The sequence below is a fragment of the Suncus etruscus genome, chromosome 11 (assembly GCF_024139225.1).
Source record: "Suncus etruscus isolate mSunEtr1 chromosome 11, mSunEtr1.pri.cur, whole genome shotgun sequence".
NCBI lineage: Eukaryota > Metazoa > Chordata > Mammalia > Eulipotyphla > Soricidae > Suncus > Suncus etruscus.
Window position 1 is genome coordinate 106356025 of NC_064858.1, and position 16879 is coordinate 106372903.

General features: G+C 39.6%; 1 protein-coding gene across 4 annotated transcripts in view; it reads left to right on the forward strand.

Moving 5' to 3' along the window:
* Positions 1-16879, forward strand: part of ERC1 (ELKS/RAB6-interacting/CAST family member 1) — a 434994-nt gene that overhangs the window by 339961 nt on the left and 78154 nt on the right. For 2 of the 4 annotated variants that reach the window (XR_007500261.1, XR_007500262.1), the window contains one exon: positions 1320-1384. The exons of the other annotated variants lie outside the window; for them this stretch is intronic. The gene's annotated coding sequence lies outside the window, so the exon portion shown is untranslated. The remainder of the gene's footprint in view (positions 1-1319; positions 1385-16879) is intronic. 4 annotated transcript variants of the gene reach the window in all.

Below are 16879 nucleotides of genomic sequence, written 5' to 3' on the forward strand. Positions count from 1 at the left end.
AGGGAAGACACTAAAATATTGTGATAAACTTTAAATCAGACTGAGGAAAAAATAACTTCTCAGATAGACAGTAATTTGTAGTTATCTTATTAAAGAAACGAGGTCTCTTAGTAAAACAAGACCTTGGTGAGCTCAGAGGACAAAACTCAGTGTAGCAATAACTAGTGTTTATTTACAGAATGTTTCATCTGCGTGCATCACCTATTAAATGGGAAGAATGAAATCGTTTTTTCACTCTAATTTCTGTGGTGGACCCTTCCCCTGTTGGTCATTTTCAAGGAAAATTGTTGCCTTCGAATTCTCATCAATGTAAAAAAAAAAAAAAAAAAAAAAAAAAACACTGATGGGTCTGAAGGGAACCATATTCAACTGCACTTTTTTGAAAGAAGGGAACTCTCCCAAGATCTTGAAAATGATGGATGGGGGAGAGTGGTGAACAGATTACCTCATATCCCATTGCCAAAAATCAGATTTCAACATCTCCATCATACTCAGTCTTAAAATATATAGCTGAAGGAAAAAAATAATAGTTAAGTAATTACATCCATATGAGTAAAGAGTTCGGGGAAACTCCCCCACTAACCATCTCTGTGAAATGATAGAAATGGCATTGTCTTAGACAGAAGAGAAATATTACAGACAAAAGCAGCAATGATATCCAAATTGCATGTTTTTTCTAAGTTTCAGAAGATAGAGTCACAGTATGATAACATTTACAAAGTCAGTTAAGGCGAATCTTACATTTTAGAGAGAAAACAGTACAGTTTTTCGGCAAAATGCAGGGCTGACTGCTTGATGTCAGCAGTCTTCCCCTGCCAAGTAATTATTTGGCTTTCTCCACCTGTTTCCAAAATAACTGAAATTAAATTTATGCCCGCATACATAAGATAAGTATTCTATCCTTTCCTTGGAACTGGTTTTGATAATAGGTACAAGGAATTGGATGCCTCAGAGTAAAAGGAGGGAAACCAAATAGAAAAAAGTAGAATAAGAAGTAAAAGAGATGATGAAAGTGTGCAACTTGGTATGTTAGCCAGTCCTAGCAAGAGACAGTCTCTTGGCAAGATAGGAAGAGTAGAAATATATGACAAACTAATTACTAATTTGGTGACTTGAGGAGTTCGAATCTAACATAAAAAGAAGCAAGAAATCAGAGACCAAAGATAAAGAGAAAAGATAAAAAAAAAAAAAAAAGAAAAATAAAGAAATCTGAGACCATTTTCTTCTACTACATTATGCTTATGTCTTTGTTTCAAATACTAACCAACTCTTTTTCATTCCCATGCTGCTCTGGGGCATTGTCATCTCTCTCTCCATAGGATGAGGAGGAGGGTATCTGGGCATAGCCAAACATGCTCTTAGTTCAGCCATTTTGTTCAGAACGGTGAGAAACAGCTTTCCTTGACTACAGAAATGTTTGTCTGCTTACATTTTTTTTTCACACAATCATTCTCACATCTGATTTCTCTGTAATTCATAAAACTTTTTTGTGTGCTTTCTGTTTTCTCATTTCCACATAAATCTTGTGTGTATTGCTATGCTTCTGACATAGTGGGGTTTGAATTTTGTGGCTTTTGTTCTTGTGTGTTTTAGTCACTTTTATAATTTCCTTTTACACAATTTTGGGAAAACTTCCAGGGCATAGAACTAAATTTCTCCCACTGTGACTTTTGCAATCAATCACCATGAGTAGCATGAGTTTATAGTGTCCTGGTAAAGTTTGGAGTGACCTATACCAAACTGTAAATTGAAAATGGATCACTTAATCTGCCAGGAGGTTTGGGATATATAATATATACAAAAAAATTTTATTGTGCCTGAATGCCCCCTTCGGTTGCTTTCTAGAGAAGACTGTGTTGAAATCTCAGTCACTCATTCTCCTGGTGTATCCATGTCAGAAAACTGGTAGGACTATGATTCCCAAACTGTTCCTAAAAGGAAAAAGTTTTAAAAAAATTTTAACTAAAAGTAGACTCTTCAAAAAAATTGTCCTAAAGAATTCTCTTTCCTCTCTTGAATGGATTGCCGCTATGTTAAACAGTTGCCAGGACCCTGTCTAGATTCTCCTCCCCGGCCAGTTGGCTGGAAAATACAGTCCAGCTGTAGCAGTATCTCCCTTTGATCTGATGCCCTGGAGGTTTGACTAAGGAAATCCTTTTCTTAGAAAAAATAATAATTATGATTAATAAGTTCACACATAGTGGTGGCCCTGTGCTCCTGCGTTCACTGCCCGTGCTTATTAGTGATCTCACTCTTGTGGAGTCAGTCCGCCCTGAATAGTCTGTGTCTTGGTGTTAAGCATCTTAAAATGATGAGGACACGTGTACTCCTCTCACTAGCAAGCATTGCCAAGAAGGATGACGAGGTAAGTTGCAGAAAGGGGAATATACTGTGAAGATGGGAAACTTGCCAAATGACTTGCTCCCGAGTGTGAAAGAAGGTGAAGTACTTGATACCATTTCAAAAAGTTCTTTGGGTTAGAATGTTGCATGCCAGAAGAGGCTAAAGCTGAGAAAATTGGGATGTCAAATTCTCTCTATCTACATACTACCAGGGTAGTTATTTGTCATCAGGAAGCATTTGAGGGCCAGACAGCAATTGAATATAGTCTACCTGTCTCCTCCTAGACGAAACGATTTTTGGCCAAACATAGAGGTTTCTTGGCCTACCTTTGTGGGAAACACACACACACACACACCCTTTACATACATTAACTCTATTGTGTTTTACTCACATACCATTTCTTTATAATGAATCAGAAAAAGCCTATCAATGTTCTAGGAAAGAAGGCCCATCGTAACTTTACCAAGAGACTTGAAAAGTGAACAGACTATTGCATATTTTCCTGATATCTTTAAGTCTTTTGTTTTGTTTGTTTGTTTTTTGCCTTTCTCTCTTCCCGTAATAGAGTAACTGCAAGAGTTCGTGTGTGACTGATATTGTCTTTTCCAGTTATTGTTCTAAGATACCAATTGACATTAGTTTAGCACAATGCCATCACAGGTTTAGCAGGTGTTAGTTAGCTAGAGCTTCAGTTATAAGATATTTCAGTTTTTCTGAAATGTGCTATAAATATCCAAAAATAATTGCAGGAAAGAGCCAGAAAAAATAATGTCGCCTTGCCCACAGCAATCCCAGGTTTGATTCCCAGCATCGCTTACATTTATCCCCCAAATACCACCTGAGTATAGAGACAGGAATACCCCTGAGCACCACTGTGTGTGAAACCAAAACAGGTGAGTCAGTAGTACCTATTTTTTAGAGTTGTTGCAAAAATATTAAGTTAGTACCTACAAAGTGACCCTTTGAATGAACAGTGCCTTCCACCAACAAGTATTTTGTGTTGTTTTTGTCGCTTTTTTGTTGCTTTTCCCATATTTAGCAAATAGTAAGGTTTCAACAGATATTAGTCCCTGTGACTGTTGATGCCCTCATCTATCCAGGGCCTTCATTTAATAGTTAAGGGTCTGAAAAGATTAGTCAATTATGACTTTTAGGTCCTGCACTATTTCAGTGATCCAGAGATACTGGTAGCAAACAGAGATAAAGATAACTAAGGCATTGCCATGGTCATATTTCACTTTTTAATCACAAAAAATGTCCATCTCCTATATGTTAAGAAATTTTCTCTTTTCATTCTTCTGGGCCGCATTTGATGATGCTCAGGAGTAAATCCTTGCTCTATACTCAGTATCATTTCTTTGAATACTCAGGAGAACCATATGGGGATGCAGGGGGTGGGATTCAGGATGACCACATGCAAAGAAAACACCCTCTCCTCAGGACTATCTCTCCAGCTCCCAAAGTCTTAAATTTTATAAAGAACTTTTCTGTAAAAGAAATCTAGTCATTGAAATGTTATTTGAAAGAATTGGCTATCAGGCAGCCCTCTTAAAACATGCAGAATAAAGCAAGGGTAACCTTCACTTAGCAACAGAGTGCCTTCTCTCCACGCCTCACTCGGGATCCAGAAGAGAACTCAGAACAGGACACAGGCTTTGCACCCAGAATCCTGAGTTTGATCCCTGGCACCAAAGACCTTCCAGCATCATGGCCCTCCTCTGCTCCTCAAAAAAAAAAAAAAAAGATATTTGAATGTCCCCATCACTTCGTCCTTTTCATCCGAGTTCGCTGCTTTTCTCTTTTTCCTGTAGAGTACCTCAGGCCACAGCAGGAGACAAACTATTTTTCATTTCCATTATCTAGAACTGGGTTTCTCAGGGTGGGGAGGGGGTGTCATGATGGAATGATTCAGGGCTCAGTAGTCGCATCAAAAAGATAGTACAAGAGTTATGGCCACTTTGTTGTATATAGCCGACCCCTGTTCAATCCCTGGCACTCCTTATGGTCTAGACACCTCCTGAGTACTTCCAGGGATGGCTCACGAAATGGTTAGGAGAAGGGACAGAAACCATTAATAGTATTCTCATGAATAATTAGGAGTTTGTTTTCTGTTTCTTTGTTTAATTGCAATTCAAATTTTATTTAAAATACCTCCTGAATTCTACTTTAAAGATGTCAGAGTATGGGGCCGGAGCCGTGGTGCAAAGTGGTAAGGCATCTGCCTTGCTGGCACTAGCCTGGGACAGACCACCGTTCGATCCCCTGGCGTCCCATAGGGTCCCCCTAGCAAGGAGCGATTTCTGAGCTCATAGCCAGGAGTAGCCCCTGAGCATCACCGGGTGTGGCCCAAAAAACAAAAATAAACAAATAAATAAATAAATAAATAAAAAGATGTCAGAGTAAATTTAAATTGTTTTTTGTTTCATAAAGAATAGAGAGATCCAGCAGGGCCACGAATGATTTTTTTGGGGGGGTCACACCCAGCGGTGCTCAGGGGTTCCTCCTGGCTGTCTGTTCAGAAATAGCTCCTGGCAGGCACGGGGGACCATATGGGACACCGGGATTCGAACCAACCACCTTTGGTCCTGGATCGGCTGCTTGCAAGGCAAACACCGCTGTGCTATCTCTCCAGGCCCCACGAATGGTTTTTGTTGTTGTTCCAGAATAGTTTAAAATTGAGAACCTCTGACCAAGAACAGTGCCAATATCCAGTAGGCCTTAGCAACATGTATTGAATTAAACTTCTGAATTCACAAAATCCAGAGAAGAGAGAAACAGTAAAGTTTATATTGAATCCAAGAGGATAGACTTAGCTGTTAGCTTTAATAGCAATGTTACTAGCATGAAAAAGGGGGGAAGGGGCACTAGAAAAGGAAGATGGCAAACAATAAGACTTAGAGAAAATCTAAAGCAAAGGTCTTAGAGAAAGAGAAGTTAAAGCAGTCATAATAAAACCAGAGGGTCTGGTTCCAATCATTTTATGCTAAATAAAGGGGAGTCAGTTTTAATTCAGAAATCCTTTCTCTTTATTAAGTTCATATAGATACCCCCTCCTCGTAACCTTTCATTCATGTTCATTAGAAGGAGAGGAGTGAAGTAGGGACCCTTGGGGAAGGGGTTGCTTTCTGAACTTCGTTCTCTGGAAGGAGTTTGTGTAAATTGGCGCCAGGCCCTTCAGGTAAAGGATGTACCTGCCAGAAGGCTTAGCTGCTCATCTTAATATAAGGCCATTCTGCTGACTGAAATCTACAAGTGGGCCATATACCTGTTAGATCATCATTGCAGCATCCAGACATATGACGTAAATGTTCATGCAGTTTTAAAACAAGTTTATCTCTGTCTCCCTCACCCTTGAATTTCCTTTTCCTAGTTCGATTGTCCACAGTCCTCAGATTTTTTTTCTGCTGCATTAGCAATGTAATAGAGAAATAGAACATATTGGTGCAAGAGACATGTTAAATCATCTTCCAGAATTGAATAGGGCAGTGAATGGGAATATTTTGTCATTATGGTTACGTTCACTGGAAGAACTGTTTAAGCAATTTAGAGCAACCCCAGGGCTTGTTTCTGGAATAACAGACCAGAATTTGATCTTGTATTTTCTTAAGTGCTTGAAAAGCCAGTTGAATTTAAGAAGCAGTATTCTAGCCCAGAGAAATGGGAAGAAGAAAAGAAATACAGTTAGACTCTGTTACTACGAGTCAGATACTTTCCTCTCTTCATTAATTTTGTAGATTCTCTAAAACCAGATCTATGAAAAAGGTCAGACTCGTAGTAGTGAAGTGACTTGCCAAGATTACACAGCTGCCAAGTGGTTTTAGATCCCAGGCTCTGAATTTTCATACTGAAAAAGAAGGAATGAATGTCTTTAAACTGAACATGTACACTACCACTTATGGCTTGATACCTTTCTCTCGCCTCTCTTACGCTCTGCCTTCTCTTCTGAAATCTTTTCCTCCTCCTTGGCTCTCGTTCTTTGAATTTGGAGTATTAGACGAGAGAGTTTTCATTGTTCAGCTTTGGATGCAGGTGATTACTAAATCGTCTAGTCTCCTGCTTTACAGACTCTTGCTTCCAAAACGTCCTTAGTTTCTTGTTTCTATTGGTGTCCATTAGTTCCTTAATCCTTTGCATAGAGCCTTTCAGCCTTCTCTACTTCTCTCTTCTCTCTTCCTTCCAGAGTGTGAACTTGAAATCGTGTGCTTCCGATTTTTATAATTTTCCATTCTTCTTGTTTTTTGTGGGGACTTGGTGCTCAAAGGTCACTCCTGGATGCCCAGGGTCATCTTGCAGTAGATTGAACTCAGGTCTTCTGCATGCAGAGCATGCACTCTGCCAATCTGCCACCGCTCTGCCCCTACTTCCTTTATTTTTTATCTGTACATCCTGGGTTATTAGACTCTCAAAACTTTCCTTTTATCATGCCAAACTTTCTCTGCATTCTCTTCTCTACAGGTCTTTTCTATAGGTCTTTATCAAGCCACCATTTCTGATCAGTAGTCTGTAACCGTAACAAGCCCATAATTTAGATGTGCCTTTGTTGTTTACCCTGGTTCTAAGAAGCAGCTTTTAAAGCCCTTAAAGGGCTTGCCTACTTACACCATTTAGTTTAAACTTGAAAACACATTATAAACATATTCTCATTCAATCCAACACAGCAGTCCCTGAAAAGAAGTACCAATCTCATTATTTTACTCCCAAGGTAGCTGAACTGCAGAAAAATGAGCAGACTATTTAAATTCACATAGTGTTGGAGAAATGAAGCCATATTGGAATTGAGATGTGTCTCACTAAACCTAAATGTGACCCACCGCCATAGGGAAACATTACTAAAGGGGTTCTGTTAATAGGTCATTATGCTGTTGTACCCAAACTACTTATAAGAGAAAAGAGAACAAAAATATCCACTTCAAAACATGAAAGCTAACTATAAGAAATTTTTCTTACAAATGCCTTAGTCATGTACTAGAAGCAAGACTTATTATACCCTGTGATTAGGTACCAGGGCTTGTAATCCAGGTTGATAAAAGTTAGATGAACAAAAGAAACTTGGTTTATTATATCCAAATGGAGAGCAGCTTTTCAAAAAACGTCAGTCAGTGAGACCTAACTTGAGTCTTAACATCTTAACTCCCTCTTTCTTAACCAAGAGAGAACGTAGCCAAGAAGTTCTATTAACAATTTATTTATTTATTTGTTTATTTATTATATTTATTTATTTATTAGCTCAGAGGCTACTCCTGGCTGTCTGCTCAGAAATAGCTCCTGGCAGGCACGGGGGAACCATATGGGACACTGGGATTCGAACCAACCACCTTTGGTCCTGGATCAGCTGCTTGCAAGGCAAACGCCGCTGTGCTATCTCTCCGGGCCCATCTTATTGTTATTTTTAATGGAAGTGTTTGTCATCTCTGTGCCACCTTTTTGTTGTTGTTGTTGTTGTTTTTGGTTCACACCTGGCAGTGCTCAGGGGTAACTCCTGGTTCTACACTCAGAAATCACTCCTGGCAGGCTCGGGGGACCATATGGGATGCCGAGATTCGAACCACCATTCTTCTGCATGCAAGGCAATCACCTTACCTCCATGCTATCTCTCTGGCTTTGTGCCACTTTTTTTTTTTGTTTTTATTTTTTTTGGAGGGGGCACACCCTTTGAGCTCAGGGCTTACTCCTCGCTCTGTGCTCCCAGCTCACTCCTGGCAGTGTTCAGGGGCAGTATGTGCTACCAGGGACTGGATCCTGTCGGCCTTGTGCAAGGCAGGCACTTCACCTGCTGTACTATCTTTCAGCCCTGTGAGTCATCTGTTGTGAACAATTGAGATCTTTCCACTACCCTTCTTATTTTGGATGGACACATTTAGCAGAGCTCAGGGTTACTCCCCTTTCAAGCGTTTGGGAGTCACTCTCAACAGCACACCAATGACCTTGTGATTGGGGAGTGAGGTCCTCCTCTGTGCAAACATACTCTCCAACCCTGAGACTTTCCTATCATGAATTGGTATTTGATTTTATTGAATTATTTTTCTCTACCTGTTAATATGACCCGTTTCTTTAGCTTATTTGTTTATGCAATAGATTGCATTCATTGTTTTTGAAATATAGAACTAGCCTTGCATACCTGAGATAAATCCCACTTGCTCCTAATGTATGATTATTTTTATGCATTAGAGTCAACCTGCCTCTAATTTGTTTTGCCTTTATTTGTTGCAGATTGTTGACTACATGGCTAGGAGATATATTGACCACAGTTTTCTTTTTGTTTTTTGTTTTTGTTTTTGTTTTTTTGGGCCACACTCGTTTGACGCTCAGGGGTTACTCCTGGCTATGCGCTCAGAAATCGCCCCTGGCTTGGGGGGACCATATGGGACGCTGGGGGATCGAACCGTGGTCCATCCTACCCTAGTGCTTGCAAGGCAGACACCTTACCTCTAGCGCCACCTTCCCAGCCCTTGACCACAGTTTTCTTGAAATGTCATTGGTTTGGATCTTAGGTTGATTCTGACCTCATAGAATGTGCTAGAAATGATTTATTCTATTCCCAAAAGAGGATTGATATATTTCTGTTGTTTGTTTTGGTTTTGGTCCTACACCCAGAAATGCTTAGATGCTTTGTGCTCAGAAATTACTCCTGGCGGACTCAGGAGACTATATGGGATATTCGGGACCAAATTCAGGTTGGCCACATGCAAGGCAAACGACCTACTTCTGTACTATCAGTGTGACCCAATACATAGTACATTTCTGTAGTAAAGTTCATTGGTGAAATACTTCTAAGGTAGTTACCTAAGTAGGTGTTTACCTTAATCTTTCTGATAATGCATCTCATGATTAGTAGACCAAAAAAATGGATTTTCCTCAGAAATTATCAATTCTAGGTCTTGGAAGAATAGTCTGGAAGCTTCAAGTACCTGCCTGACAGGCAGATGGTTGCAATTCAAATCCCCGGTTGTTTTATATGCCCAGTGCATGATCATGGGAACCCTACCATTTGTGTTTGTCTGCCAGCTGTCTGTAGGCACCAGAAAATAAGAGTCCAATCCTGGTGTACAATGCGACTAAACATTTGTGCAAACACCACAGCAGGACACAGCCCCTGGTGAGCATCACCACCAGACTTTGTGTCCTCAGCTAAGAGTGCAACACCCACTGAGTACCACAACCAGTGTGTCTGCAACCTCTAGTCATCACAACACTGAAGGGAAGGGCAGGGGCAAAGAATAAAATTAATTCTAAAATTTAAACTGTAAATCCAAGATACATTTCTTTGTGCAGATATAATTTACCTTATTTGAGATATCTGTAGCACCTAATATAGGAAGATTGGCTGGTTCTTTTAAAACCTATCAAGTCCTGGGTCTGTTGAGGTAGCACTGGGGTTAAGTGACTTGCCTGACATGGCAACTGACCCTGGTTAGATCCCAGGTACCATGTGTGGTTCCCCAAGTACTGCCAGGAGGGATGAACCAGGAATGGTCCCTGAGCATGACCAGGTATGTTCCAATCCCCCCCCCCAAATAAAGGGAAATAAAAGTAAACATGTCACATCCTTTTTTGTTGTTTTTATTTCTTTTTTGTTGTTGTTTTGTTCTTATTTCTTTTTTTTTTTTTTTTTTTTTGTTGTTTTTTTTGGGCCACACCCGGCGGTACTCAGGGGTTACTCCTGGCTGTCTGCTCAGAAATAGCTCCTGGCAGGCACAGGGGACCATATGGGACATCGGGATTCGAACCAGCCACCTTTGGTCTTGGATCGGCTGCTTGCAAGGCAAACGCCGCTGTGCTATCTCTCCGGGCTCTGTTCTTATTTCTTTATTTTTAGTTTAGTTTTGTTTTTGACCCAAACCCAGCAGTGCTGGCTTAGTGCTTGGGCTCATTTAAAAAAGCACTTTAAAATTATTTTCCCAGCTTTGAATGAATAGAATTCTTATTTTCAACATTCTTTTGTGGAAAGTTTCCATTATGTAGGAAAGTTGATCATACACTTACATACCTTACACCCAGGTTTTCAAGGTATCATTTTATCCTTCACTTACATCAGTGAATCTCACTTTTGCATGCAATTCAGAGTAAGTTCAGACATGTGTATACATGACCTCATGCTTATCATTGATTAAAGTTCTAAAGTAGTTTTGTTTCTTTCGCGTTTAAATCGTGGAAAGTGCATATCTTAACTATCCTGTTTTAGCAAATGGATTCTGCATACAGTAGACCAGTAGCTCTGTCGAGATAAGATATCCAAATTTTTCTCCTTTATTATACCTGAGTAATATTTATTTCTGTCCTTTCATCTCTTGCAAGATTCCTTAGTTAATTTTGTCTTGGGTGTTGTAAATAACACATTTGGAGACATGATGCAGATATTTTTTCAAGATAGTGACTTTGTTTTCTTTAGATAAGTACCTATAAAAAGACTGGATTATTTGGTTTTTTGTTTTCCATAGTGACATCATTTTCCATCCTCCCAAAAGCGCAAGAGGTTCTGTCGGGGAACCAGGAGACGTCACCTCTCCCTAATGAGTTCTTAGGCAATGGAATAATAAAAAATGCAAGGTTAGCAAAGGAAACATCAGTTTACTAATATAAGTGTAAAGAATTCACATGATTGCGAATTCTAAAGTAAAATAGAGTGAACCAGGAAAGCGTCTCTCGCATTGGATCCCTGGGCTGCCAAGGAAGGCGACATACCTCACGATGACTTATTTCATATTTCCTTAGAGAGTAAGAAGACAGTTTCCTCAGGTAGGAAACACATTGTCACCAGTAAGCCTGCACATGGATGACATCTCCTAAGTTACATTCTTCTAGGTCATGACAGAAGAGGTGCAGTGATGGCTTTTTCCGTTAGGAAAGCTGCGAAGAATGGAGACAATGCCAAGTGCTTCTTCTAGAGATTCTAGGGCCTTCAGTGCTCTTAACTCCAAATAATCTGTGTCCTCTAAGTAAAGACCGCAGACTTCCTGGGCCTGATTGGTCTCAGCTTCCAATGCCCACCAGTACCAAACTTTTTAAAAACAGCCATTACCCTCACCCTTGTGGAACATAAAATACAACCCTGTAGCTTCTCCTCACTTGACAGCTCTGAAAGGCCATCAGAGATAGTTACTAGACTGTCTTAAGCAGGAAAATACAAGGCCTAAATGAAACTCATTATAATTCTATTTTTCTTTTCTGTTTCTTTTCTTCTGCAGTAAACAAACTAAAGCAGGTTGCAACTTTCAGAATGAATAAGCAATCACTGAGGACCCAGAGAGAGAGTGTAGTGGTAGTGGGTTAGGTGCTTGCCTTGCACTCAGCCAGTTCAAGTTCGATCCCCAGTATCCTCATATAGTCTACCACGCACCTCCAAGAGGCAGAGCCAGGAGAAAACCCTGAGCCAGAAATGAAACACGGAGGACATGCCCAGTTACTGCCTTTACCCATCCACATGCTGAAGTAGCTTGTCTTGAGCGCCAATACTCGACATAACAGGGGCGGGAGCGGTGGTGCAGAGTGGTAAGGCATCTGCCTTGCCGCTGCTAGGCTAGGACAGATCGTGGTTCGATCCTCAGCGTCCCATATGATCCCCCAAGCCAGGACCAATTTCTGAGCGCAGAGCCAGGAGGAACCCCTGAACGTCACTGGGTGTGGCCCCCAAAACAAACAAACAAACAAAATAATAATCTACACATCCCACAGGTCATCGAAAAGTAGTAATTCATTCCTCGAGAGAATGTCAGAGTGGCCTGTGACTATAGGAGGCTTTTAACTCAGTCTTTAAAACCTAAGAATTTTTTCTTTTCTTTCTTTTTTTTTACTATTATCTGTTTCATAATAGGGGCCATACTCAGCAAATGCAGAGACCCACTACAAAGCCCTCCTGGGTTCAGAGCTCAACCCCTCAGGTGGTCCGTGGGACCAGACTCCCCGGGGTGCTTAGTAACTGCCAGAACCATACCCACTGGTGCTCAGGGTTGAAGACAACACCTGGCCAGGGATTAAGCTCATGGCCTTATGCATACTAGAAGAGTCACTATTTTTCTTTGTAACGTGAACTGTCTGAGAAGAATACACTAGTTTGATATGTGCATAATCAAGGTCATAGACATCAAGTAAAATTTTTTTTTGTTGGTTTTTGGGCCACACCCGGCATTGCTCAGGGGTTACCCCTGGCTGTATGCTCAGAAATAGCTCCTGGCAGGCACGGAGGACCATATGGGACACTAGGATTCGAACCAACCACCTTTTGGTCCTGGATCGGCTGCTTGCACGGCAAACGCCGCTGTGCTATCTCTCCAGACCCCCATCAAGTAAATTTTTAACCTCTCAGACACAACCTTAATTTATTCACTCCAAAGTAGATGTGGTAACTATCTTGATTTTCTCAAAGCAGTATTATCAATGTGAAAATATATTGGAAAGCCACAGTTTGCAACAGAAATAGCCCATAGCCAACATACACTTCTCTAGCTTTTGCATGTTATTTGGCATCTTAAAACAAGCCACAGGGAGTTGTGCTTTTTAGTAAAAAATAATGCTTAGATAGTTCAGAAGGATTAGGATACAATACAGGTGTAGTCATTCCTGTCTTGTAACCCTTAATTTCTATATTTTTAGAATTAGACTAAAAATCAATATACTCTAATGCCCACATTTTTGATAAGTAGCAGAAATTCCCTGAATGCTAGGGCCTTTGCTACTTAAACCATAACTGTATTTTTGTAGACTGTTGTAGCTGATGTAGAAAAATATAGTAATAATTACTCGTTAAGATTTGAAATTGACAGCAGTGTGCTAGGAACAGATAATTGGCTTCTTATTTATAACCATGTCCAAAATCCTTGACTGTAATGTTGTTAAAGTATATCTATCTTTGTGCTTTCAAGTTCAATTTATCCTTTTTTTTTTTTTTTTTGTATTTTGGGGAACTACACCTAGTGATGCCATTCCTGTTATGGTGATCAGAGGTCCCAGAGGACTGTGTATGGCAAAATTGCCTTTGGTGCTCCTTGTATACAAGGCCTGATCTCCAGGCCTTTGAGTTACCCCATCCCACTCAATTTATCATTCCTTTGCATAACTTAGGATGGATTTTGAGTAGGCCAGATTTTGTCTTCTACTCTATCTTTCTCATTTCCCTCCCTCATTCCCAACTCTTCTTTCTCTACTTTTGGTTTCTCCTCAGTCCAGGATTGTTGTTTTTCTTATATGACATTGTCTTGATATGGTACATAAACATTAATGGAAATCTGGCAGTATAAATGTGAAGAGGGAGTAAATCTGCCTTTTGTAAGAAAATTTATGTCCCATCTTTGAAGGGGAAATAAAAAGGTACTTTGTGTGTATGTGTTTGTTAGGTTTTATTATTTATATACATATATATTTAAAGACCTTGATTACATACATGATTGTGTTTGGATTTCAGTCATGTAAAGAACACCACCCATCACCAGTGCAACGTTCCCATCACCAGTGTCCCAAATCTCCCTCCTCCCCACCCAATCCCCGCCTGTACTCTAGATAGGCTTTCTATTTCCCTCATACATTCTCATTATTAGGATAGTTCAAAATGTAGTTATTTCTCGAATGAAAGACATTCTTGCAATAATAATTTTCAGACACAAAAGAGAGAAGGGCTGGAAGTTACAGCTCACCTCATGAAGCTCACCACAAACAGGAATGAGTTGAGGTTTTATTATTTTTGATGACCTTTTAACTAATTGGTAAGCAGTGTGCTTCCATCTTTGTATTTAATTTGACTCCAGGGCAGTAGCTGTGTAATTTTCCACTTTACTTTTATCTAAGCAATAGTTTTTCTCCTTTGTTAAATAGTTATAATAAAACTTATACCAAAAAATATTGTAAGGAGTAGACACAATAATGTATTCTGTGCACTTAGCCCTTTGCCTGATGCTTAGGAAGTCATCAGTGAAAGTAAGTGACCATGACATTGTTAAGTCATTTTTTTTTTTTTTTTTTGGTTTTTTGGGCCACACCCGTTTGATGCTCAGGGGTTACTCCTGGCTATGTGCTCAGAAATCGCCCCTGGCTTGGGGGGACCATATGGGACGCCGGGGGATCGAACCGCGGTCCTTCCTTGGCTAGCGCTTGCAAGGCAGACACCTTACCTCCAGCGCCACCTACCCAGCCCCTGTTAAGTCATTTTGAAACTGATGGATCCATTAATATTGCTGAGTGGTATCTAAATTTCTTATCTACTATTAGAGACCCATTCCTTTAGCTATACAAGAAACAAAATTCAAGTAATAAATTTTTCCTGGAGCAAAAGAAATTTATCTTCTTTTTCCAAATCTCTAACTGAATTGTTAGTAATTTTACTAATGCTTGAATATAGATGTTCAGGGGAGCAAAAATATTGATATGTCTTCAAAGTACCCAAATTCATGTGGTATGAACCACAGATGTTAAGTCCTCCCTCTTTAATAAACACTCCTTCCTTAGTGCTAGGTAACTTTTTAGAGTTTTCTAACATGTAGATGAATTTCAAGCAATAAAATTAAGAGATCATCACTATTTCCTATAATTCCAAGTAGTTTTCCTCTTTGGGGGAGATGTATAGGCTTGTTCTATTGAGGTTTTTGGTTTGCTTGGTATCTCTAGGGGGAGTAGACCCAGTGACGCTCAGAGCTTACTCCTGGCATTGTGGTCAAGGTTCACTCCTCTAAGGCTCGATACTGTGTCCGCTGTATAGGGTGCTGGGGACTGACCCCAGATCAAGTGCAAGCAAGGCATGTTCCCTACCCACTTTACTAGCTCTCCTACCCTGGACTTTTTGTTTGCATCCTTTGTCTTGTTTTTGGCATCACCCAGCAATGTTCAAGGGATACTCCCAGCTCAGTAGTGTTGGGAGACTACAATGTGGTCTCCTGCATGCATGGCATGAACTCAACCTACTGATTTATCTGCCTGGTCGTGCAGTTCCAAGTAATTCTTGACAGGTTTCTGGACAGTTTCTTGACAGCTGTTATATGAGCTCAATGGAGACAGAGCCCTCTTCAGCTATATGAATAAGTTGCAAATAATTTGAGGGAGAAAATCTTTCTCATAACATATTTTTAAGCCGTCCTATTTTAAGGTGCTCCACAGGTATATCCAACTTCTTTTGTTTCTGATGAATGAGTTAAGGTGGCATTGTTCTGTAACTCTCTTAATTTATTTCTTAGGCTGAAATTATCAGTGTTTTAAATATCCTTGGAACATATGCTCTCACTCCATGAATACCTGTCTTAGTGTGTATGTGAACATTTGACTAATAAGCAGACCTTATCTTCTTCCTGTTTGTGATAGGGTCTGTATTTTAGACATTCTTTCTGGGAAATAAAAGTGTCTTGTTATGCAAAATGTGTTCTTTTTATGCAAAATAAAGTTTGTCACATCTTCATTGTTTTGTACAGTTTTCAGTGCTCAGTAATTTTATTAAATGAAAGCCTTAAAGAAAATACACATATATTTTATTTAAAATTTTTTACCATACTGGTCACTTTTTTTCCTCTTTTACCTTTCCCTCAGTAACCTAAATACCAGGATATTTTATAATCTGGCATTATTCCTATGTTCCACTTTCCCAAGCTGATCATGTCTCCTGTCCACTTGTGGGCACCTTTTACAATAGATGGCATGTTTATCTCCCACACCCCTCAGTAACAGAGGACCTCATTTTATTATAACATATTCTTGTTTTATATTCTATTTGGGAGGATATAACTTGCCTCACTTTTTATCAGAACTTTTAAATGACATTCTTGTCACAGAGAGTAATACAGTTTTCCCTTCATTAACTTGTCCTCGGTTCCTCACTAATTGGTTATTTTCTATACATTCTCTCTCACGTTAGGATGTCTATCTGTTTTGGGTTAAAGGAATATTTTCTTGGACATAAAAATGCACCATCAACCAAAACAAAAGAACTAGTCTCCCTTGATGTGTCTTACTCCTCCTTCCTGATGCTGGGATGACGAGGCTGGAAGTTTCCAGCTGGATCTGGAAGTCAGTGTTTCTGGGATGAATTAAAAGAGCACACTTGATTGAGGTGTAGCTGGACTGTATCACTGTCTTCCTATTATCCTAGGAGATCAAAGCAGAGCACAAATAGAGGCTTAGTCTTTAAAATATTTGAAACAGATGCTGGTTCTTTTTGGTGAAAATTCTGATTTTAAGGCAAACCACTTGTTTGCAAGATTTTATTTCTTTCCAGTGAAAGAGTCAAATTTGAATATATCCTACTCTTCTGTCCTCAATTTCAAGACCAGAATCATTGACTTTTTGCCTGAGAAAGGATTTGGCAAACCAAGTTTCTAGACTGTCTGGATTCCTTTTCGTAGAAATATAAAAGAAATTATTCACATTTTGAGTATCAAATGAAAAGAGCGTGATGCTTAAATTCCTGTAATTTTGTTAGTGGATCACTATTTAAACCTCATATTCATATTGTTGTATCATTTAGAAATTGAATGAGGATGTTTATTCCTGACTTAATGTTTTTTAAAACTAAAAGGCACATTCTCCACAATCCTTTATCACTGACATCTGGTTTTTTAAGTTC